The sequence below is a fragment of the Haemaphysalis longicornis genome, unplaced genomic scaffold (assembly GCF_048455015.1).
Source record: "Haemaphysalis longicornis isolate Haplotype H1 unplaced genomic scaffold, Haemaphysalis longicornis Haplotype H1 scaffold_189, whole genome shotgun sequence".
NCBI classification, from domain to species: Eukaryota; Metazoa; Arthropoda; class Arachnida; order Ixodida; family Ixodidae; genus Haemaphysalis; species Haemaphysalis longicornis.
This window is the reverse complement of record NW_027526287.1, coordinates 377,727-401,797: the sequence shown is the minus strand read 5'-3', so window position 1 is coordinate 401,797 and position 24,071 is coordinate 377,727. Positions and strand designations below refer to the sequence as shown.

Below are 24,071 nucleotides of genomic sequence, written 5' to 3'. Positions count from 1 at the left end.
CGTTTTCAATCACTCTAGACTTTGGTGAGTACGGTATAACACCAGGCACCATCTTGCAGGTGGAAGCGCTCACAAAACAGGGAGGAAAGTAGAAAAAACATAGACGACACGGCACTAACTCTAAACTATTTATTTATTGAAAATAAACACCACAAATATCCCCTTTCAGCATTTCACGGGGTGCGTTCATCTCGCGCAAGATAAAACCATGAAAGTCACTTGATATGGGGATTAAATACATACGGGCGTACACGCTACAATTAAAGGGTAAGGGAATTAAAACAGCGAAACCATAACATAACGCGAAACCGCTACGATCGCAATGACTTGCACAGATAAAAATATTTTTTGTCAGTTATAAAAATTGACGGGGAACTAACGCATCTATCTCCTTACCTTTTAATGTGGAATGTTTCTATCAGCTTTAGAGTTCTTTTATCTCGATGCCGTGACGAAACTTTGGTATCGCAGAATATGGGTGAACACCCATGCGTGGTGCAGTGTTCCCATAGTTGGGAGCCCTGCTTTGATCTTTCACCGTTGTTGTGTTCTTGCAGACGAATGTTTAAACATCGCACAGTTTGTCCTACATAAGTGTCGCCACACGTCATCGGTATCAAATAAACAACACATGTTGCACAACGCACAAAGGGGGAAGAATGATTTACTTGGCATGCTTGTTTTCTTAGCGGCTTCTCACGTGGTGATAATATTATGCCTATTTTGCCGCATAACCTAGTCAGTTTGTTTAGGACCGAGAAAACCACGTCGACGTCACACTGGTTAGCAACACTTTTTAACCCGTGCGACATCTTGTGCATATACGGAATGACGACAGGTTTTTTCCCCTATTGTCTTTTTCTCATCCCCCCCCCCAATCTGATTTAGCTCCTTTTATTAACTTAAGGATTATCTTTTGAATGACAGATTGCGAAAAACCATCCTTTTTTAGTCTTTCTAGCTGGCTTGTGAAACTACTGGATATTTTTTCCGTGCACGATTTTGTGAGGGATACTCGCAGACAAGAAACACCAATCCCCATTTTAACAATCTTTGAGTGGCCAGATTTGAAGTTTAGTATCGGCTTCTTTGAACGCGGGAAGTATGACGAGCATATATGTTTTTCTTCTCGATGCAGCCTCAGATCCAGGAACTGTAATTTATGTTCCTTTGGCAACTGAACTGTCAAACTCAGCCCACAGCCGTACTGTTTAAAAAGGTTCAAAACCTGGTCACCTTTTGGTCGAGGCTATCAGGCTTTACAATTACAAGAAAGTCGTCGACGTATCTGACAATTTTACTGGCCGCCTCTTCCAAGTTTTTCTCAATTTGTCTGTCAGTCCTTCCTAGAAGTATGTCGCTAAGAACAGGGGCAACTTTAGACGCTATGCACGCGCCTGTTTTTTGTTGATAAAACTTTCCTTCCCATTCCACAAAAGTGGACCTCAAATAAAACGATACTATTTCCAGGAAGGTGTTGACATACACACCACAAGAGCTGACGAACTTCACCTCGTCATTATCTTCGGTGATGCACAGCCGGACACTCTTAATCAGATCATCACAAGGCTTGGAATAACATAGGTCCTGGACATCAATACTGAATAAATCGCAGGCACCCGGATTCGACAGCTTAAGAAAACTCACAAATTCATCAGAGTTAGGGATGAAGAATTGGTCGCATACAGTAAGGTTGTGCAAATGCTTTTGCAGAAAACCAGGCACCTCTCGCTGCCAAGCGCCTCTTTCACTTACTATTGCACGAAAAGGAAGACGAAGTTTATGTGTTTTAGCTGCACCGAGTACACCCTTATGTATTCAATCCCCGTAGGAAGTTACTTTCATGGTTTTATCTTGCGCGAGATGAACGCACCACGTGAGGTGTTGAAAGTATTTATTTGAGTTTCTTTTCAATAAACAAATAGTTTTGGAGTTAGCGCCGTGTCGTCTGTTTTTTCTACTTTCGTCCCTGTTTTGTGAGCGCTTCCACTTTCAAGATGAACAGCTACCAACTAGCGAATTTGTACGTTCTGCACCAGTCACCACGGATCTCTCCAAGAGGAATAACGTGACACCATCCTTTGCCATGTAATCATCTCTCTTCCTGGCTATAGGAGTAGGATAAGGCCTTCTTTTTCCCTTCGTTTTCCTTTTTATAAAAAAAACGGGAACTGCGGTCATGTGCTATCCGTGAGAACTATGTAGATATATCTGTTCATTGGGTACGTAACGGAGAGGCTGGTAATCTTTATCAATCAGCAGGAAGGGCACGAGATGGCGATGCCGATTCGTCGTTACCCTGCATTGTCCTGGTCTGATGTAAGGTTGACTCGCATTGCGCATGAATATTTTATGCGATTTCAAGGCTCACTATTACATAGCATTTTCTGGAACACGATAACTGAAGTGCAGGAAAGACTCCTCAGCCCTTTACACTACCAAAAATAAAACAAGAGATTATAGAACAATAATTCGCTTACCGGACGGTACGTAATGACATTTCCATCAAAATCAACTTTCTGCTGCAGCATTTTTTCGCCAGCAAAGCCAGAAAACGTTCGGGCAATACAAGACAACACCACAGAATAAGCGATCACGATTTGCAGGATGGACATCGTCATGGCTTGGCATTACCATTCAGCCGCCTTTCTCACTTTTATACGATGAACGACCGCTGAAATTTTTCCCTTAACGTGTACACTTCTCAAAACGTTGTTTACAAGGAAGGTGACAAAAAAAGACCCTTTAGAGACAGCCTTTTCACGTTCGTAGCACGAGAGTGACGGTCGGGTTCGTGATTGATAAACTGACGTCATTTTGACGTGCATTGGGGGTGGTTGTGGAGATCAGAAAGACGCCTTGGGGCCAGAATAAAGCGTACAACCCCGTATTAGAGCTTGAATAACGAAAAAATTAACGAATGCCCTCAGTCTAAAAACAGCAAGAGATTTTGTAATAGTGGTGATGGAGATTTTGATAATAGGTAATAGTGGTGAGTTAAACAAGTTTACCACCGATGATGTGTATAACAAATATAATATATTTTTCAAGCGAAAATGCGCAAACGTAGAAATAAATTTTGGTTATGGTATGAGCGGGCCCAAAAATGAAGCTAGAAACAGAGGTAATACAACACCCACGTCTCGGTTTCTGCCTTACGCAAGGTGCTACGCAGAGGTTACGTCGGAAGTTACGGAGATTTTCTTCTACGTACTCATTTGATGCTTTGGAACTAAGGAAAAAAGTACGATTAATCTAAATGTTCTGCAGCAATAGTTTCTTAGAAAACTGTGAACAAAATAACGGTCACGCTCAAAAGGTTAATCGATGAGAAACGTTAAACCAAACATTTTCTTCACGTCTGAACATGAATACAAGTTAAACGCAAGTGCGAAAACGCTAAAAACAGGCAAGAAACTTTGGGCGTTTGGGAAACCATTCGGTCTAGGCGGAAAAAAGAAACATAAAAGAATCTGCGAGGTAAGTGTCGGGGTTTACATACAGGGCGGCATCACCTTTCAATGCTTTGTGGCATTTGTTCGCTCTGGATATGTGTCACGACAACAAGGCTATTGTTCTCACAGTCGGTAAAAATATTGTCCTGCTAAAGCGTTAGAAATAGTGCCCGGCTACAGTGGCCGGAACTATATGCCTTGAGGTTCGGGCAACTACCCATCAACAGGGGGCAATAAGAAGCCCCGGTTCAATGTTTTACAGGAATTGTGCAAAGCCCCTATCTATTGAATAAACGATTATTATTTATTTATTTATAACATACTGCGGGCAATAAGTCCAAGCAGGGTGGGCGATACAAGTGAACACAGTTCAACAGCAATACAAGTATATTTAAAGGCTGACACTCAAAAGAAAGTCTGAGGTGTAAAATATTTGTTTTGGCTGACGATACCAAATCATTCCTACAATCTGGTTGGCATTATAAATAATCTATATGACGGTAATGAAGGTATTGCATTGTGAATGATTATTCAAGCACTTACTACAGGAGACCTAACACCTTCAAATACGGTCTCTTTGCTGCACTATAATTGACTAGGAAAAGTTGCTGCCGTTATCATGAGCATGGTCAGAAACCCACAAATTAAACGTCGAGGGGCTGTGTTGCATCTTTCTGTCTGCTATTTTATAGTTTCATATCAAGCCGCTTTGTTAGTTCTTGTGCTATGCCCCTCAAGCCTGACACTTTCAATTAGTTTCACTTAGCATATGCGACTAAATGAGGTAGATACTTAAAAACACTTATTAAATATTAGTTCTCCTCCTGTTTATTTAACGTTGCGTTTCACGCTTTCACATGCATGAGGGGATGAACCATGTTAAAAAATAGGGCATCACTTGGCATTTAAAGGTCATTCCTTCGGTGTTTGCATGGTCTTTCCTTTAGGTTGACGTCGCGCCCAAGGCTTGACAGAAAGAAGAAAATATTGTCTAGCATTTCTCTCTCTGTTTATAGGCGGCATGGTTTCAAACTTTTGCTTATAAGTTTTTCTTCTTGTTCAAATTCGCAGCCTTTTTATGCTTGCTGTCGTATTTTCATTTTCCTTGAATACGTCAACAACACCTGCCGTTGACGTATTCACTGGAGCTGAAGAGCTCCTGGCTTCAAAAGGCGACTCCATATTCGATCTCACTTCTCCTACTCACTTTATTGCGTTTATTTTGCTGGGACGTGCTTCTAAAATGAATTATATGTATTTGGGGCAGTCGGCGGGCGCCGTAAACAAAGCACTGTTTCTGTCGTTATCGTCATAGTCGACTACAGGTATTTGAAGCGAGCTGAGCGTAATTCTAATTGTCACCGCTGTAGTCGTCGAAAAGGGACGTGGACACATTGCCTGATGTTCTGAAATATAAAATTGATGTTCTTAAATATGAAAATATGAAATATATAATTTATAACAATTCTTCGAGGCACGCATTTTTGCACGAATCTTTACACGACTGGTGTTGGTGTAATTGGTCTGTACGCATAATGTTAGCTTTGCGACCTTTTCATTGAAGGTAAATTCATCCTGACCTGTTGCCAATTTGCCGGTACTTCATTGGTTTCTAACACATTATTTATTTCTCTTATAAATGGTGCCGTACTTTTCCGTTCAAGACGGTTTGTCAGCTACACTGGGACATAGTGCGTCGAACTGTTGTTTTAGGGGTAATATTTTATTGTGCTCCCTTCAAGCGAACATTACTGAAATTTATTTCTTTTCCCAGTGTTCTTTGGCTTTGCATCCATTGGTAGATATAGCACCTCCAGCATTACACTACACTTTTTACTAATCATTCGAAGACCATGCACCAATTCTTGCTTTCCGTCTGAATATTGCCCCTCATAGTCCACTAAGAATATCTGACAGATATGAGTATTCGAGCCTAGTTCTCTCAAATACCTTGTTAACTTCCCGGATACACTGCCCTTTTTGCGCATTCTGCAAACCACTGGTCCCGTTTCTAAAGGTACGAAAGTTGGCTCTACCATGCGACATGTGCAATTTAGAAGCTCTACTGCAGGTGTCTGAAACACGCGGCTAGCGTTTCGCATGCTGCTTGCGCACTTTTTAATTGCGGCCCGGTCTGCTCATGAGTGTCTTCGTTCATTTATTTTTGTTTTTTCTACAGGGAATGCGTGAGTATCGATACGACGGGTATCGATATGTTTCTTGAATACTCACGCCAAATTCCGTTCAGAAATAACTGAAATGACCCGGCGTATTTACATCATGTGGAAAAGAACTTGTTTCTTTAAAATGGCAGCGTTATCGGGGATTTTGTTACCCCAGGCTCCCTCTCGTTTCAAGTTTCGCTGTCCCGGCTATAGCGGTACTAAATTTCGTGACGGCGGCCTGCTAACTGAAGTGAGTTTGAGACACCTGCTCTACTGCACAGCTCGTGATTTGGGGTTATCTTTTGTGCACGACGTCAAAGCTGTGCAAAAAACCTGAAAATTTGCAAAATAGTTGTTCTAACTTTGGTGTGTACTTGTTGGCGTCATCTACGATTTGCATGTAAAATTTATAAGCTAGAGGGCTGAGCTGTCAATAAATAGGCAGGTAAAGAAATAAGAGCTAGCTACTGTTTGCATGTGAACTTTATAAGCCAGAGGCTGAGTTATCAATAAATAAACGGGTAAAGGAATAAGAGCTATCAAGTCTTGAATGCGCGTGTAAGAAGACACTTGGTCGTAGAAGCAACTAGCGAGCCTACTAAGGGCCCCTCTACGATTAATGAAGTCTTGCAGAACACACATTTATTGCTGACATTCAATTTTTTATTTCACTGCTTTGCGGTCTCTTATATTCACATTGTTTTTAAAGGCAATTTTTAACTACTTCTTTAGGAAGAAGTTGCTCGTCAGTATTTTCATTCTTGGAGCCCGAATCTTCCAAGAACATCACTGATGCGCGGAACCATTGCCTTCCGTTTGACCTCAGAGGGCAGCTCTCATAGTCATTGGCTATTTAACTAAGTTTGTATGCGTGCGATTGAGGAGGCGAAAACCCTGGTGTGATGTAACGCATCTCATGGGGGGTTCCATTGGTGTTTTCCATCGTATTGATTACGCTTATAGCAGGGATTCTCACGCGAAGGGGGATGTGGGCGTAATTTAATGGACGTAATGCCGGAACAGTTATGCCTGCTATTCTGCAGGCCAAGGTTGTAGTTACGAATAATGTTGATATTTGGGCGGGGGGGGGGGGACTTATTAGAGACTCTGATTTTATTAATTTTACCATTATTTGAAATAATAAGTTGTTTGAAGGGTTTGGAAAGTTTTTTGAGCGTGCCTATGAAAACGTCGCTTTCATGGTGAACCGGTGCACCGACCGTCAGCTAGTTTAACAAAAAGAAGAGGACATGGCGTTAAAGAGTCGTGGACGATGACAAGATAAGACGCATTCAAACGCCCGTATCTGTCGTATCTTGTCTTCGTCGAAGTACGTTTTGTTTCTTCTTTTTGTTGGCTACAAATTTCGCGGTGGCATATTACCCGCTCAGTCATACGTCCTTCGACTGCGGCATGAGCAACGTCAGGTGCGATCACGCACTGCCTGCTGTTTCACCGAACACGGCTGCCGCAGAACAGGTAGGACTTAGGCTTCATTGTAGCTCGTAAACGTGTTAATGCACAGTGAAGAAAGCAAATCCAAAAACCGCTTAAGAATCCAATTGTCATGCCAAGCCCAAGCCAAAAACGGGGGTCTTCCCATGAACCCCCACGACGACATGGCTTACCAGTCGCAGTTTCCTCTCTAGTATACTTACTAAGAAACTCTATGACGTACGGGACATGGAAAAGAAGAGACAGGACGAGCCCACACCCACAACTAGTTTATCGAAAAGTTGAACATGGTTGTATACCCGCCCCAGCACATGCGCACACATGTCCCCATCTTTATCACACGATAGGACGGTTTAAAAATCTGTTCTCATTTCCATACAAAGTTATGGATGGGTCACTGACACTCTGCTCGCTATTTTTTCGAATGACAAAGGCCTCGAATAATTATCTTACCATCTGTTCTCGGCTTTTGCTCAGCACCTTCGTCTGGTTCAGAACCAGCTCGCATGGCTTGCTTTCACAAGTTACGCCTTGGTGCGGAAGGCCGGAGCCAGTTTTATTTCGCATAGGCAGCTGGTGTTCCCTCAAACGGTCGTTTAGCCAGCGGCCTCTTTGACCGATGCACACCCGCCGGCATGTTAGCAAAATCATGTACTTACCCCCCCCCCCCCTCCCCCCCCGGTGTTCTTAAGGTTTAGTGTTTGTTATTTTTCCTTTAATACTTGTAGAGTTTTCTGATTTTTCGTTTCAAACAAGGAAATTTTCCTTTCATGTTCAAAAAAAATTCCCGCTGATAGTTTTCCCGTTCCCGGCCGATGGTCGCTGAACTATCTTCTCTTCCCCATTACCCTTCCTTTTCCTGCCCCAACCACCTTTGTACCACTACCTCAACCCATACTTCTACCCCGTCCCCTTACCTTTCTGTCCCTGCGATACATATGTGGTGTGCAGGCTGGGAACCTCTTTCCCTCTCACAGTAACCTCACTCCCCCCCCCCCCCCTGTTGGGAACTTCCTGTGTGGCGTTGTATGTCGTTTAAGGCATACTGGTGTCTTTTCCATTGTTTTCAGGATCTTGGGGCACCGGCTAGACAACACATAAGGGGCAGCAAAAACGACTGGCCCTTTGTGCCTGTTAGCCACATTGTTCAGGTTGTGTGCCACTCGATGGATGTACGGAACAACCCCCGGTTTCTTGCGTCTAAGGATGTCTGTCCTTTGATTTGCGTTTCCCTTCATCTTCTATCGCAAGGACTCGGCCACCGCTGTCCCAACCATTAAGGGAAGCCCATCCGCAAGCAATCTGGCAAACTGAGCGTCTAAACCTTCCTGAATCCTGTGGTGGCATGGCCGACGGCCATAGGCGAGGACAGATGGCCTTAGGCGCAAGAAACCGGTAGTTGTTCCGTATATCCATCGAGTGGCACACAACCTTAAAAATGTGGCTAACAAGCACAAAGGGCCAGTCGTTTTTCTGCCCCTTATATGTTGTCTAGCCGATGCCCCAAGATTCTGAAAGGAATGGAAAAGACACCAGTTTGCCTTAAACGACATACAACGCCATACGGGAAGTGCGCAACCTGGGTGGTGTTCATGATCTTGCTGACATGCGGGTGGGTGTGCATCGGTCAAAGAGGCCGCTGTCTAAACGACCGTTTGAGGGAACACCAGCTCCCTATGCGAAACAAAACTGGCTCCCACCTTCCGCACCACGGCGTAGCTTGTGAAAGCAAGCCATGCGAGCTGGTTCTGAACCAGACGAAGGTGCTGAGCAAAAGCCGAGAACAGATGGTAAGATAATTATTCGAGGCCTTTTTCATTCGAAAGCATGGCGAGCAGAGTGTCAGTGACCCATCCATAACTTTGTATGGAAATAAGTACGAGTTTTTAAACCGTTCTATCATGTGATAAAGATGGGGACATGTTTGCGCATGTCCCCATTTTTTTATTAAACTAGTTGTGAGTCTGCGCTCGTCCGGTTCTTCTTTTCCCTCTCTCGGCCGTATGCGCAGTTGTACGTCTAAGTATGGAGAACCAACTAGCCCAACGAGATGCATTGCTGAGCGATTTAGGCCACCTAAGAATCTTCAACGTGCGTCTAAATCTCAACACATGGAAGTTTGCGTTGGTCTAGTGTATCAGAAAGACGGCAGCCCTGTGCGATGGTCGAATCCGCATCCTTGTGGCCAGCAGCCAACTCTTAGACACCAAACAGCCTTTGAGGGTCACTATTGTCGAGTATTTACCCTTTCCAGGCGTGCTACCTTTTTTTAAAAAAATTATAAAAAAAAACGCGACAACTGCGCACATTTCGGGTGTTGACATTCGGCTTTGCGAAGGGCAGCAATCCTTCGCCTCGATTTTTGTTACACAGAAGAAGCGGGGGAAGGGCGAAGTGAAGATTTCATATCGCACGCAGTCTGCCGAGAATATTAACTTTCATTTGCTCAGCCTAGCACTCTGCTCGAGCTACCAGCAAGAAAATGCTACTGCAACATTTATGCCCATTCCTTCCTTTATGTTATAATGACAAAGAGAACGTCCACAATGCTGAGACAGACCTGAAGGGAAAGTGCGTCCGAAGTTGCGAAAAAATATAGTGCGTGAAAGTGAAAAACCCCTGAATGGCGTTGACTGCCCATTATCAACAGCGGATGGTCGAATAGTTTTGTCGTGAACCGGTAATCGTTATTTGTTTTTCCGGTTCAGTTGCCGTTCGAGTTTAGTGTGTTGAAAAAATAACGGTTCGTGTTCGGGTTCCGTGCCGGAAAACTACCGGTTCGGTTCCAGTTTTCGGTTCGGTTCGGTTCGTTCCCGATTCGACACCCTGGTTTAAATAAAGGTTATTCTTTTATTTTCTAGGCTTTGTATATTTAGTCGCAGGTCTTAGGAATGGCTCGCTCAAGGAGACGATGTCATCTACAAATCGCTAGTGGCTCACACACTTCTACTTCACACGTATCTATTTTTATGTCCAGAGGCTTTGAGTTAGGACTTGCATCCTGATGTTCTTTGCATTTTGGGATCCCCTTCGGCGACCAGCCCAATTAGTGCCTGACCGCTCCCACGCAAGTGATGCTGCTTGAGAGCGTTTCGCATCCACAGAGCACGACAAAATCCACGCTGCCACTGTTTGCTTGGGTTCTCGCCTTGTCCTTTAGTTACTCGACTTCTTGCTTGTTAGCTTACCGGTACGGTGTTTAATTAAAATACCACAGAACGCAAGAAATGAGACTAATTCATTTCGAAAGTCGCCATGACGCCCACCTTAAATTTCTGAGTCTCAAACACGTTGAATAGTCGGAGAGAGCTGTCATCGTATCGAAAAAGAGTACTGAACGCTGCACACATTTTGCAGAATGAGTTTTATTCTCCCCAGTAACTTGGCCACTGATTCAAGCAGTATTGATTGCCCGGACGCCCAAGGCAGCGCACTGAAAAGAAGAAAAACGGCTTGAATTACTTCTCCAAAACAACAATTGACTACAAACAATAAATAAAAATTCGCGCCAGTTCACTCTGTGAAGTGTTTGAAAAACGAAGCTGTAAACGACACGCACAACGATTATCAATGCGACGTTACTTGAATTCACACGAGTCTCTACAAAGAGTGAAACCAGCGACAAGTGGTATGCACTTAACCACACCTTTTATTACTTCAAAAAGATATTCTTGGCTAAGGGTTGATCTAGGCATGATTGATGAACGGTGCTTAGTTGAGTTGTATTGGTGAAGCACATGAGTGGAAACTCTTTTTATAAAATCAAAGGAAGCTCAAACACGGTGCTACGACGATCTCACTTCTCCCCCGTCTCTGCCGCCGCTGACGGAGGCGACCAGATCGGCGGCAGAGACGGAGAATTGAGATGCCATGCATTGGTGTGCGCTTCCTTTATTTTTATAACTATTGGTGCATGCGCAAGGGGCGTACATGACCGCTACATGCACCGTGGGCGGAGCGCACAGCGGCGCGAGAGGTGCCGTGACGCTATCAGGGGGTAAACCGCAGATGTGCAGGGTGAGTGCACCGTCTGTGTTCCTCGTCTCCACGTGTGCTCGTAGCTCAATCGGTAAGACAACGGACTCTCGCTCCGCTTCTCTATTCATACCAGGTTCGATTCCTGGCGGGGTGAGTATAACCTCTTCTATTAGTTCACGGGAGTTTTCTGTTGACATCAACGGTATAGAAAGAACCCTTCTGGGGTAGAGGTAGAAAGCTTCGCTCTAAAATCGGTACCATTGAAAATAAAAATGGTATTTACAAACATATTGATCATAAAAGTAACATAAACCAGGGTGAAATGTGGGTCACCTGCAGCAGAAAAGATTGAGAAGAGCAGGCTCAGCGCGTACACTCACCCACTGGTTCAACGTTAGCCTCGCCTCAACACATTTCTGCCGCGTCTTGCAGTGTTGATTATATTTCGAATTATTGGAAACACTGACTGTAACGGCCGTACTTTTTTCACTACCTTCTTATAATAGAAGGGTCCCATGATGCAACAGAGTACGTAAGCTTTCTGAGGTCTTACTGGACTGTACCGAGAGACGTATCTCGTCTCGTAGTGATGTTGTCTTGAATCACAAGGCCGGCGACGTTTTTTGTTTTTGATATGATATGTCATCGCCGAGGCGGAGCAATTGGCGGCAGTTACGTGCAAGGCTAAGTCCACCTCAGGAAACAACACTACTCACTAGCTACTCGCTTTTGTACATACTGTGTTATGTACCAGTTGGATGTGTGAATGACTTAGCCATCCCAGTAAAACATTGATCTAGCTTTATATTGTTATCCTATATTAGGAAGCAAGAAAATGAAGCGGGAACGGTTAAAGACAATATCACCTGTGAGGGTTGGTTGTCGATGCGGTAAGTTGTCGATTTTATTCAAGCTGTGGGTTACGGGTCAGGCAAGTATTTGCGTACCATAAGTCATCTCAGCACATACATAAAGGGCACAAACTACCAGAAACTACACCCTTTGCAAAGGCCAGACAAATTTTGAACAAAACCGAGGAAATGGGACAAAAATTTGCAGCCTATTGTCACCTTGCAGTGTTGCAGGTGCAGTCACAAATAAGCTATCATACCCACCATCTCGTTCACTGTGCGATGGTATTAGTGGCTAGTACTCGGATCTCGCGTTGCAAAAATGAAACAGGTGCTATAAAAGTACGTAGAAGACGAAGACAAACATTTATTGCTACGGCACCAGTTTATGATTAGGACGTTATACGGGACAAGCAGACTTCGATAATAAACTATATCCTAAAGACACAAAATGCGAGGTTACAGAAGTTCGGTGAGGATGAGACAAATAGCAACAGTTCTCAGTTCAGTTCAAGGACACGCCCGTGATTGATAAAATGTCAAACTTGGTACGGCGCACTCGATGTGGATACGTTGGACGGTCGCCGTGGTAGGCGACTTTTGGTCGAGCGACACGGGAACACCAAGTTGTACTGTCGAGGCCGGCGATCCAATGCGCGACCGTCGACCAGCTATAAGACACGCTTGCAGTGCAACTTGGCTATGTTTCCGGGCGTCCTCATGACGGCTTCAGGAGACCACGGCTACCTCATCTTGCATGCTCAGGAAGCACCCTCACGAGCTGCAACGTTGGATCGCCCGAACCACGACCGGCTTTGCTCGAACGCGCGGCCGTAAACATTCCCAAGCACGGAGCGACCTACGGCTGCGTGGTGTTTGCCACGTGTGCCGGCTTACTGTGACGATTGAATTTGGCATTCTGCTAGAAGTTACCGCACCACCTTTTGCGGTGTAACGAGGGTCAAATATTACCTGAGCCGGTGTACGAAAAACTGATTTCGCTCGCCTGCGCACTTGCGTACTGGTGCCCCTGCGTTGTGGCACGTTGTATGTGCCACTTTGCCGTGATGACGTTTGTGGTATACGTTTTTGTCTCCTTCAGTGCAGAACCAGATGTGTGCGGGCGCGGGAAGACGGATCATTCTCGGCCTCACTCAGCACCTCACAGGTAGTAGTGGGCTGGTTGTCCGAGGACTGCTTAGTCCGTGCGATAGGTGCAGGCAGCCCTCAGAACCCTGGACCCTTCCATTCCACCCGGTTGGTTGGTTGGTTGGTGCCAGGAGAATGGCCCATACCCACTCAGTGGGATTGGCTAGAAAATGGGCGCTAACTGAGAGAAAGAAACTGGGCTCGTGATTAAAAAAAATATAAAAAAATGCACTTGAAGTACGTGTTAAAGGAAAAAGAGAATGCAAACGGCAATAAAAAAGATAATAGGCAGACTGCCCGAAAATTAGGTATGCTCTCGATCGAAAATGATTACGGACAGCATCCTAGACGATACGACTTTATGGCACACTGGGCCTAAGCACTCTATCTAGGGTGGCGGATGAGGTCATACACTTTTTTTAATTGCTATAGTATGCCCTTTGGCATAAGATCTTACAGCTAACAGTTGGCACCCGTTTCCGGAGGAAGTCGAGAAGACAGCGGTGGTGCGGCCCCCACAGCCATCACTGAAGATCGGGGGTCTCCCAGGATACAGGCCTGTGCCGCTATCGCGGGGATTTGAGTACATGCCGCTACGCTGAAGTGGAATTCTTGTCTACATCGCTCTGTGGCCGGAAGCGATCTGCTGGATCCTAGCCATAGGCAGATTGGCTGTAATTCTCTTCCTATAGCTTTAGTTTTATTTCCCGGTACTTATTCTGTTACGTTACTGGTTCGCTGACCGCGGGTTCTCACAAGTGCATCACTTCCTACCACCCATGCACTACAACGCGGAAGAAGTGGCCATCGCCCTAGCAATTGCTCAAACCCCTGTAGAGGTCATTATTACGGGCTGCCAACAAGCATGTAGAACTTTATAGAGCTGCTTCATCTCCCCCCCCCCCCCACCACAAAAATTCCACTGCAGCATCCTCCACAACACCGCGTGATGATTATTTAGGCGCCAGCCCATGCCGACGTGCCCGGAGACGAAGCTGCCCACCAGCATTCCCGATATCTGACACACCGAGCTAGTCAGGAGCAGTGGCTTGTCTGCCCCTTCTTGCCCTTCAAAGTAATCACACAGCAATACCGCCTGGAGCAAAAAATGTACTCTCCTCCACATAGAAACTTCACAAAATAACAAGAACGCCACCTTTGAGGCATCTAAACACCTTTCCCCATCCAAATAGAGTCCACATTCTGGCCCCACCCTGTACTTGTCGCAATGCCACTTCTGCGGGTTCCGGGCACGCTTTACCATTTTATGTAGGGCTTTGATAAGAACCCCAATTTACCCCCCCCCCCCCGCCCCCCCCCCCCGCTGCCCTTCCGCTCCCCTGAGCACTGGGTGACAGGACTGTCCAGCTCGGACCCTAACGACCAGCTTTGGTTGCTGAAGAGGGCCTAAGAAGCCGGACGGTCTCAAGGGGTCCTGGAATAAGGACTCTTCCCCAAGACTAACTGCTCCATGGGGACGTTTATTCCTCCTCCTCCTCTTTGGTTACATTCCTATCCGAAATCCACAATTGTATTAATTTGAGCTACGATGTCACCCACGGAAGTGTTTTGAATGATATAGGAAGCTTGTTCCTATCTCTAAGCGTTACTGCTGTTATCCTTCTTTCCATTGCTCGTTCCGATTACCCAAGCATTCATTCACGATTCTTAGTAAGGGCCTTGAAGCAAATCTTAGCCTTACGACACACGATACCGATAAATGATATGTTCGAAGTAATGGTTCACCAGCATTAGACCTCCTCGTGACATTTCAGCAAGACGCACTCATTGGATATGTTCATGACGTCTGTGGCAGCTCGCTTTGGAAATCATAGGAGCCCGAAGGCTTGCAAGATGTCGAACAAGGGCACCATTTCAGTAGCACCATACAACGTGGTGTCTCAATTTGCATTTAGTTTGTTTCGCATTCTTCCTAGCCCTTATTATTACAGCTGTACGGCCCATGGAGTATTAAATAGACGGCCACTAAAACCTCGAACTTGTTGTCTGGACTGCATGGAAATCATTGTATGGTTGGGCGCTTCCCGCCGTGAACACACGTGGAGGGCGCGTGTGTGGAACAGTTCACTGACCCTACTCCATCGGCGTGCTCGACTTTTAACAGCAGAGCTGTTTAGGCATTTCGTTCCACCGTGCAGCGTTACTGTTAAAAATACCACGAAAAAGGCTGAGCGCACGTTAGAGTGCGCTTCGTGAGAAGCGCCCAGCGTCGGCCAGCTCGACCTTTGAGAACACTCTTTCCAGCGTTCGTGGGGTGATCTCTTGCGTGCTCTTCTCCTCGCCAGCTTACGTGTGTTCGTGCCTCAAGTGGGGAGAAAAGACGCCGAGTTCATGAAGGCGGTAGCCACGGGTTGTAGCGCGTGGTAATGGGGTCCACTTTGGGAGAAATGTGAAAGCCTGCGGACAAAACGATCCGCGCCTGCCACTCATGGAGAACTTTCAGCGGCAAGTTGGGAAATATGAATTGCAAAAGCCGGGCCTCCGACGAAGGTAAAGGGGCCGCAAGCTCTGCTGTTTCTCCCGCCTTGGACCACTAGAGCAATCTGTGCCAATATTTGTTTCAAATTAGGGTTTGAATAGCGCCGCAGTAGGCAGTTATACATGACATCAAGAATCACTTGCCAGCATGCCCAGCCTATGCACCCCCCCTTCCATCCTAATCCCGTTTTTGTTGAGGCTTCATCAGATAATTTCGAGGGATACAGTCGCTTACAAAGTGCTCCAGATGGGAATACGCTGCTACAGAGTCTATGCAACTCGCATCCACGCTGTCTGAGCAAGCGTAAGAATCCCGAGAAAGGTATTTATCAGCTTCAAAACTGGCTGATCTCTAAACATAATTGCGGTGGCATACGTTAGCTGCAGAAATAGGGGAAATAAAAGGGTTTGTTCATGCCGAACGAAAATAACAACGGGTTGCAGAGTAGAAGCAACTATAATGCACGTATTTCCAGTTTTTTTTCTAAGCGGGAGAATGCATAAATATTTGTAGCCTGCGATGCTGCGAACCCCTTGGAGATGGCCAAGATACTAGTTTGTAACAACTCTCTCGTCATTACAAAGAATTAAATTACCGTCATATTCTACAAGCTTTAGGTGAGTGTGCAGGTGAAACCATGGGCGTAAATTACTTTCCAGCTCACCGGAGCACTTTATGAGACTATGGGGATGTTGTATAAGAACATTATTTTGCATCCTAGCAAATCAAGAATTGATCAGAAATACGTACAATGGTGGCCGCATGGACACCTCCCAACGTAAACTTGGCCTTTGGTCGGGCTGTTGTTGAGGCAACGTTCTCCATACCCAAGTTTCCTCTGGCAGGTGCGGGAGTTGCTCCAGTAGGATCGCAAGCAGCAATAGCCCCTCCGGCATTGCACAGAGCTTCGGCACACGCCTCCAGGTCCTACAGATTCCTGCCATAAAGTAGCCAAGATCGATAGGAAATTTGAAATAGGAGTATTAAAGCAGGGCATTCGAAAGAAAAAATGGCGCATGAAAGTAGATAATGGTTCGTTCTAGTGAAAAAAATGGGTCTTAAATACTTTGTACACACCAAAAAAATTTCCCGGGCCCTTCAGACTGCTACGTACTTTGAAGGCAAAAGCTTGGCGGTACTTATTAACAACCTGTTTGCTTCTACATCTTATTTGCATATATTCTTCGGTTTTCTTTCGTTTTTTGGCGCGAAATACTTTAACCGGCTTCTTTCATGCTACACGGTGTATCTGTGCCTTTCTTCGCTCGGGTTTTTTGTGTTACGGTGCAGGTTACGTATGCAAGACGACTGTCACACGCCACAGCTACCCTAGAATCACGATTTTACATGGCTGGTGTGCACAGGTTTTCACACACATGCCATCACATTCTGGTCTGACGCCGCACGAACTATTATACAACTTTTGCGTTTCCAATTCACAGTTTTGTAAGATTTGTAAGATATTTGCATTATGCACATTGCCCTCAAATTCCAGATTCTTTGCCAATCCCCCAATTGTTTATGCGCCATGAAGAAGGGAACAACAATAATGACAACTTTTGTTCTACACGGTCAAAACGGACACTGTGAAGTTAAAGTCCTAGCCTGTGCACATGACCTTGCCTTTTTTGTACGGACAACAAAAGTGTTTTGGAGGCCATGACGCTGCCACACCGGTTTTACGATGTAAGTTGAACGTAGGTGGACCTTGAAAAATGCAGATGATTTTGGTAGGGCCGGCGGGGTACGCAACCTCGCCAATTCGGAGCTATAACATAGGACTCTGAAAAGAGACAGTACCTTGGGGTTCATCTCCAGATTCGAAACAGTGGACCCGAATTATTATTCTGCGCTTATCGTTGTGAAAGAAAAACGCAGGCATGGGTAAAAATAATAATTTTGTTGCTGATAATTCAGTGTACAATACTGGCCTGCCTAAGCAACGAATTGCCCTTGTGGGGCAGAGGCCGGCAGCTGGGGAACATCCAGGAAACAAAAGGTAACAGCATATGGGGCGTATACTAATAGGATGGGGCGGGAGCTGTCTATATTTGCGCTGGCAGAGCTGTTTAATAAATTTCTTGTTCCCAAACTTGTTTATGGCGTGCAGGTCCTTATCTGTTCCCAAAATAGGGTTCAAGGATTTTGCAGTGTTGGCTATCTTCGTATGGCGATCCAAGTTGGAGTCCATGGGCCGCGATAATCCTTCCGTCTCGTTAAGGTCTGGTGGTGTTGGATTGGTGCCTTTGTTTGTGCATCAACTGGCCTCGCGCTTCTTCTTTTCAAAATCGCTGATCATCCTTTTTTAGATGTTTTTGTTCAGCATAAATTGAATGCTATATTGCCTTTTTTATTTGCTCCTCCCCACCCCGAAATTCCTAATCCATTTTGGGGCTTTCTTAAAGAGGTTGCTGACACTTTCAAGTTTCTTACTGCGCGTCTTCTCTTGATTACCTGTACGGCCTCTCCAGGAAGGAATTGATGGAATTGACGGGAGGTTTCCTTGAAAGTTTATTTGCAGTGTTCGTTTCCAACTATATCTAACAATTCTAGACAGCAGTGTGTTGAAGGGAGTCAGAAAATGCGGATGCAGACGAGTGCCAAATTTTTCTTTTTTAGGTTTCACACATCTACATTGCCTGTTAAAACATGACTCAATAGTAAAGGTGCATATGCGAGTTGGTCTGTAAACTGTCGCCTGTGTAACCAACCCCAGACAATTGTTCATTTCCTTGTTTTGTGTCCGGACGCTGTGTTTTTTTCGATAAGTTCTGCAGCGGACTTTTAACAAGGACGTAGACATCACACTTTTTTGTATACAATTCTTGCAGGTGATGAAAAACTGTTCCGTGTCCTACGGCCTTTTTGTGCTCATCGGATTGTTTAACCTATGGAAGTGTCGCATGTTTGACTGCAGTCGGACGAGCCAGGTGGAACTAAATAAATTTGTCGCGAACAATGTGCGCTTGTATGTAGTATCTATGAGGCACAATTGCAGCCGCCGGACTGGTTGCATCTTATTGAAGCCTGTGCGTGCCTGTCTTAAAAAATGACTTAAAATATGTGTCAGCGAACGAACTGTCATTGTAGGTTTTTCGGCTGGTCTTCCACGAAAAAAAATAGCTTAGTTGGAAGAGCACTGGGCTGCCACTGTGGAGACCCGGGTTCAAGTACCATTGGACTACACATGTCTTTGTTTACTCTTCACAGCGATGGCCGTTTTCTTGACGGACAACAACTACAATAACAGTGGTGTTCTTCTACAGAAAGGGGCGCTTAAGGCTTTCGCATTATTACTCCTTTAAGAAATAAAGACAGCAACATTCAATAGAGCATCTTACCATTTCTATCATTCTTCACGCAACACACACGCCACTGTGTCGCGGCTTCTACAAAGTATAACTTTTCCTAGAAGAAGTTGACAACAGCCCCGCTGAAAACAATTACGAAGAAATGCGAATCTTCGCTGATGCAAACGGACACACCGTGCGTTTTCTCAGAAGAGTAGCTGAAGATAAGACACACGTAAAATGCACGGCTTGCCAATAAATCAGGACGCGTTTACCTTTTAGAAATCTACATCGACCAAACCGGCTAATGTGGAAACGACAGCTTCGTTGGAGCATGCGTAATGCCAAAATTGTTAGCAAATTAGCGATTGAATCTCCGAGGAAGCTGTTGCTTTAAAAATGTGTTTTGACTTCAAAATTTTGTTATTCTATAAACGTAGGGCAAACGAAAATTACCTCTTTAAGGGCGAGTGCTGCAGGGAACCTGAGAGGACAGAGGGGCGAGGACTGGTGTGGTGGACTGAATTAGTCATTCTCTTGTATGATAAGAGGGCTAGTGTCATGAAACCAAAAGATGTGTGGACTCCTAACTCCAGTTATGCTACCTAACAGCTATCGAGGGCAGGCAGTTGTCGTAATCAATCATGGCTTTGAGTGCAAAAGGAAGAGTCTGAATTCTTTTCAAATCATGATAAAAAAAGTTGCCACAATAAAAACTTGATGCTATCATCAACGTGTTGTAACTGTTTTGTAGATTTAATATATTGACAAATAGAATATTTTCGTAGCGAGAGCTGCATAAGGGTCTCCAAGCCCTGAGGTGGGTTTGAGCAACCTGGCCGCCTGAACGCATTTCCATTAGCGCCATCTACGGGTTTGCTTTAAAACACTCCTGTTCTCACGAGCCATTTTTAATGCCGCTTTCCCGTCGCGTTTGAAAGATATGGGAACAGAGCCGGGGTTTTTTCACGCTAACAGACTAGGTTCGAACCAATTTTCTAAGACCAGTAATTTTGTACTGCAGCATGTTCTTTCAGATCAATAGTACGCATTCTATTGAAAAATAGAGTATTTTGGCATCGTTTGGTCCGGTCTGACTATCAGCACGTTAATCAGCTGTAGGATTCCTTTGATACTACGCAAACAAATGGCCCACTTGGGGTGCATTTGGCGGGCCAGCTGTGCCTAACAATCCCCCGGGAAAACATTCATATCATAGCTGGAAATGTTTGTTGTGCAGGAGCATTACCGGGTGGGTGGAGGAGATGGTTTAGCTATGGCACCAGCCGTCTACATGAATTCTAATGTGAAGCTTTCGGCCTCACACTGATGTCGTCGAGAGTACACCCAAAACGCAATGCAGAAAAGCCCAATTTGTCTGACGATGATGATAACTGTGGGTGGAGTGGCGAAAAATTGAAACGATTACCATGATGGGAATCAAACTTTGGCCACTGCGCCATTTCGGCATGGTCGTATAAGTTTGGATTCGGAGAGGGGTGCATGGACGTGCAAAATTAGACATAAATTCACCCCCCCCTTCCAACGACGAGGAAGGCTGAATGGCAGGGAAAGCAATGGATGGCTCATATCAGTAAACCATTAGAGAGCACAATCGCAGTGCAGTTAACTTTCCCCGCAAAAAACCAGTCCTCGCTTCTGGGTTGATTTGTTTGGTGTCGAACTTTATTTCGGAAAGCTTCGTGTTCCCCTGTCGTTGTCGTTTCGACCGAGGGGTGGTTATTTTTTGCTATGTCCATACGAAAAGAACAGTATGTACCATGGTCCGCTTGTTAACAAAGAGTAGAATGTAAGCCGGGAAAGCAAAGCCCATTTTCAGCGAAGGATAACTTTCGGTGTGCTAGCAGACTCTGTTTAGAAGGTAGGTATGATCTGATATTGGTTGTAAACCCTTGTTTGATTACATGACCTTAGACTTATTTGAGAGAAACAGCACCGCCACGCACCACCATTTCTAATGGCATTGCAATGGCATGCGAGTGATTATATATATGAATCGACTTTAGATCGGTGCCGTTGCATTTGGACTCACTAGGCAAATGGTAGACACTTGGCAGACGTTTCGAGTCAAGTTATTTTGGGTAGGGTATAGCTCGGCGTTTAAAGATATTATAACTTGAATTGTTTATATAATGTTTAGGTTCATAGCTTTTTGCAAGACGCGGATGTTAAACTTCAATGAAATGCATTTTGCCGTTTGGGCCCTCGCAGAAAGAGACCCAGTGGTCTGCATTGAAGAAGTCAAGATATTTACTTACAGGGCGTAATTTGATGGCGGTTCCACGTTCAGTGTCCAAGTGTTGTTGCCTAAAACTGTTATACGAAGAAACGGTCCTGATGATGCCTGATAGTAGCACGATGCAAAAAACAAAAGCTGTATTACTATGCATGATGAAAATGAAACAATATTTTCTATTCCAGAATGTAATTTCAGCAGCCGTATCAAGGACTTCTCGTGCGCACCCCACCGTCATCGTTTTACCTGTGAGCATTTATATGCAATCCATATATTTGTACATTTCTTCTAACTATCATGCCGTGGTTTCCGGATCAACTGTCGCCACATAAAAAACAAAATCCCGACGAATTTTAACATTTCCTGTTTTGTCAGTGATTGATTTGAAGATTTTACAATTTTAGCGTAGCCTCAACAACATAGAGCTCTCATGTGAAGACAGTTTTTCTTCCATTTGTATCATTTCCACGGGGACATAACACCGTATTAAGAAAAAAGAAGCGTCCCTCCCGTCTAAGCTTGGGCGAATTGTAGTTGACTGAACACTCCTGCATCTATGTGCGCAGCACCTGAAATACAAGGAAAACATAATAAAAATGCCCAGGACCGATGCAGGAGTGTTTTGCATCGACTGGATATATCAATCGTGGATATTTTTTGCAGCCTCTAAGGATTACGAAACAGGTGTAAATTTCCCCAGCCGCAAGAACAATGGCTGTTCTTACATGATACCTGCATAAGTGAGGCCCAAATCAAACCATTGCGCGTTGTTGAGCATGCTATAAAAGATTTCTCCCCATAATATTATGAGGACCTTCTTAAAAATCTTAGTGCAATCAAAATTTTTGTTCTTGATGATGGCATAGACATTGAACAATTTTTTTTGCTAAACATTGGTAATCATGAACTGTTCTGTAAGAAGCCTATAAAAGGTACACCCAAAACTTCGTAAACAGTTGTACAACCCTGAGATGGGGAGGTGATGCAACCACCCTTTTCACGGGGACAGGAGTTTCCCTCGTTGATTAGCTAATCAGGTAGCATGACCGTTGTGTAACCTCGAGAAAAATATTGAGCATATAGTAAATTGTAGGTGTGGTTGCGCGTGCCCGTAATCATGGAATTCGGCCAAAGTCATCCCAAACGTTGTTACTAAGGTCGGATTGTAATGCTAAGATGTATGCCAAGCTGTGGAAAACGCTCTCTTAACACGTTATTTGAATAATTGCTGAATTTTTCGCTGTGTGCGAGGCACACCTTGGCAAACTACAGCAAACTTTTCGGTGCCGTCCTTGTGGTTTCGTTTGCTTTGCAGCCTGATTTCAGCTAATGGGGTTAAGAAAATTTATTCCGGGTTTGAAATACATGGAGCATATACAGCCAGGGCTCCAACAAAAAGTTACGCAGTTTAAAAATTTTTCAACATGCCTGACAAGTGATTGTGTACTCTACTTAACACCTTTTAAAATACTAAAACTGTGGCATTGACAACAAAAACAAAAGTCGAGGACTGCTAAGCCCTCCTTATAGGTTTTGAATGCGAAAGTAAGAATGTCCAGTCGAACGCCCGAGACACTGTGCTTCCACTTCACTTCGTCCAAGGGCTGTTTAATGTTACCGCACGAAATGCTCCACTTTTAGACCCGCCTTGATGATTATGAATCGCTTTGATCTGTATTGTACTCGTTGCGGCGCTGCTCGTTTCTGACGCCATGTAATAAGAAAGTGGATGACGATAAAAACCGCTGCTTCAATTACCGCTCCTCTAAACTGCGGTGTACTGGCGTAGATGACCACCTTTAGCCAATGCCGAGTTTATTCTGGCGCAATGGAACTCCTCCTGCTGTGGCAGGCTTCCGAAAGATCCAATTTCCTGTCCCAGATACCGACGCCAACGCAGGCACCGGCTTTTTGCTCAGTGGGCCCTTATGCCTGTGGATTAAAATTACAATGCGTGTAGGAAGGGCATTGAAAGTTTAACTCGCGGAACAGGTATTACATTCGTCAGAAAACAGCTAAAAATCTGTGGGGTAGCGGCGTGAGTTACAATTTTTAGTTAACTAGACAAAGTGAGCTCCTTATTCTCCTATCTGTACTTAACTGCGGATACACGGGAAATACTTCATAAAAATTCAATTCCCTTCCACTCTGAAGAGGGATGAACACAAAGGGGTGCGCCGTGCAAGGAGGGCACGAAACAAAGCACATTTGTTTGTAGTTTGCAATTCAGTATACTAACTAGTAATTAGGTGAGTAAAATTTGGAAGGACTAAATTTTTATTCCAGCGGGCAAACACGGGCTATCCGTTTTTCTCTTGCATTGTACGCATTTTACTCATTGCAACACAGCAACCCAAACCGCTCCACCACAACCTCGGCAAGAATGGGCACATAGCCGCGCCGGCAACTCTGTTGTGACGTCTGCGGCACCATATTGGCCGCAAAAAAAGTGCTTCGACACCAGACCTGCCACCTAAATGTCCGTGGCTATCTCACGCGATAACTGAAGTGACCCCTTCGCATAATTTATTCCCCCGTCACCTGGACTGCAATCATCAGGCTCAGAATATCGAAGGAGGTGGTAAATTCATTACATAATAAACACACCCGCGCAATCGTTGCTTTGGATGTAACCACAGCGTTTGATAATATCGAGTATGAGGCGATTATACCAGCCTTATCAGCCCTACAGGTCGGTGAGCGAACCCATATTTACATCAAGGCTTTCCTGTCCAAAAGGACAGCTGAGATTCAATTCGGGCCGCTCAAGTCCGACCCTTTCACCCTAGGCAGCATGGGGACACCGCAGGGCTCAGTGCTCTCCCCTTTGTTAGTTACATCACACTCATACCCATGACCAAGCTACTAGCGAAAGTACCCAATTTGTCCCACTCCCTGCATGCTGATGATGTTACGCTATAGACAACTAAGGGCAGTGACTGGGAAATAGAGCACACATTGCAACCCGGCG

The 24,071-nt window shown here is 44.9% G+C and overlaps 1 long non-coding RNA gene across 1 annotated transcript; it reads right to left on the bottom strand.

Annotated features, from left to right (window-relative positions):
• Positions 1-10,422: 10,422 nt before the first annotated feature.
• On the bottom strand, positions 10,423-21,358 carry LOC144166724 (uncharacterized). Its single transcript, XR_013321745.1, has 3 exons — positions 21,123-21,358; positions 16,304-16,490; positions 10,423-10,508 (listed from the first exon to the last, which is right to left on the bottom strand). It is a non-coding gene; the product is annotated as an uncharacterized LOC144166724 (long non-coding RNA).
• Positions 21,359-24,071: the final 2,713 nt, after the last annotated feature.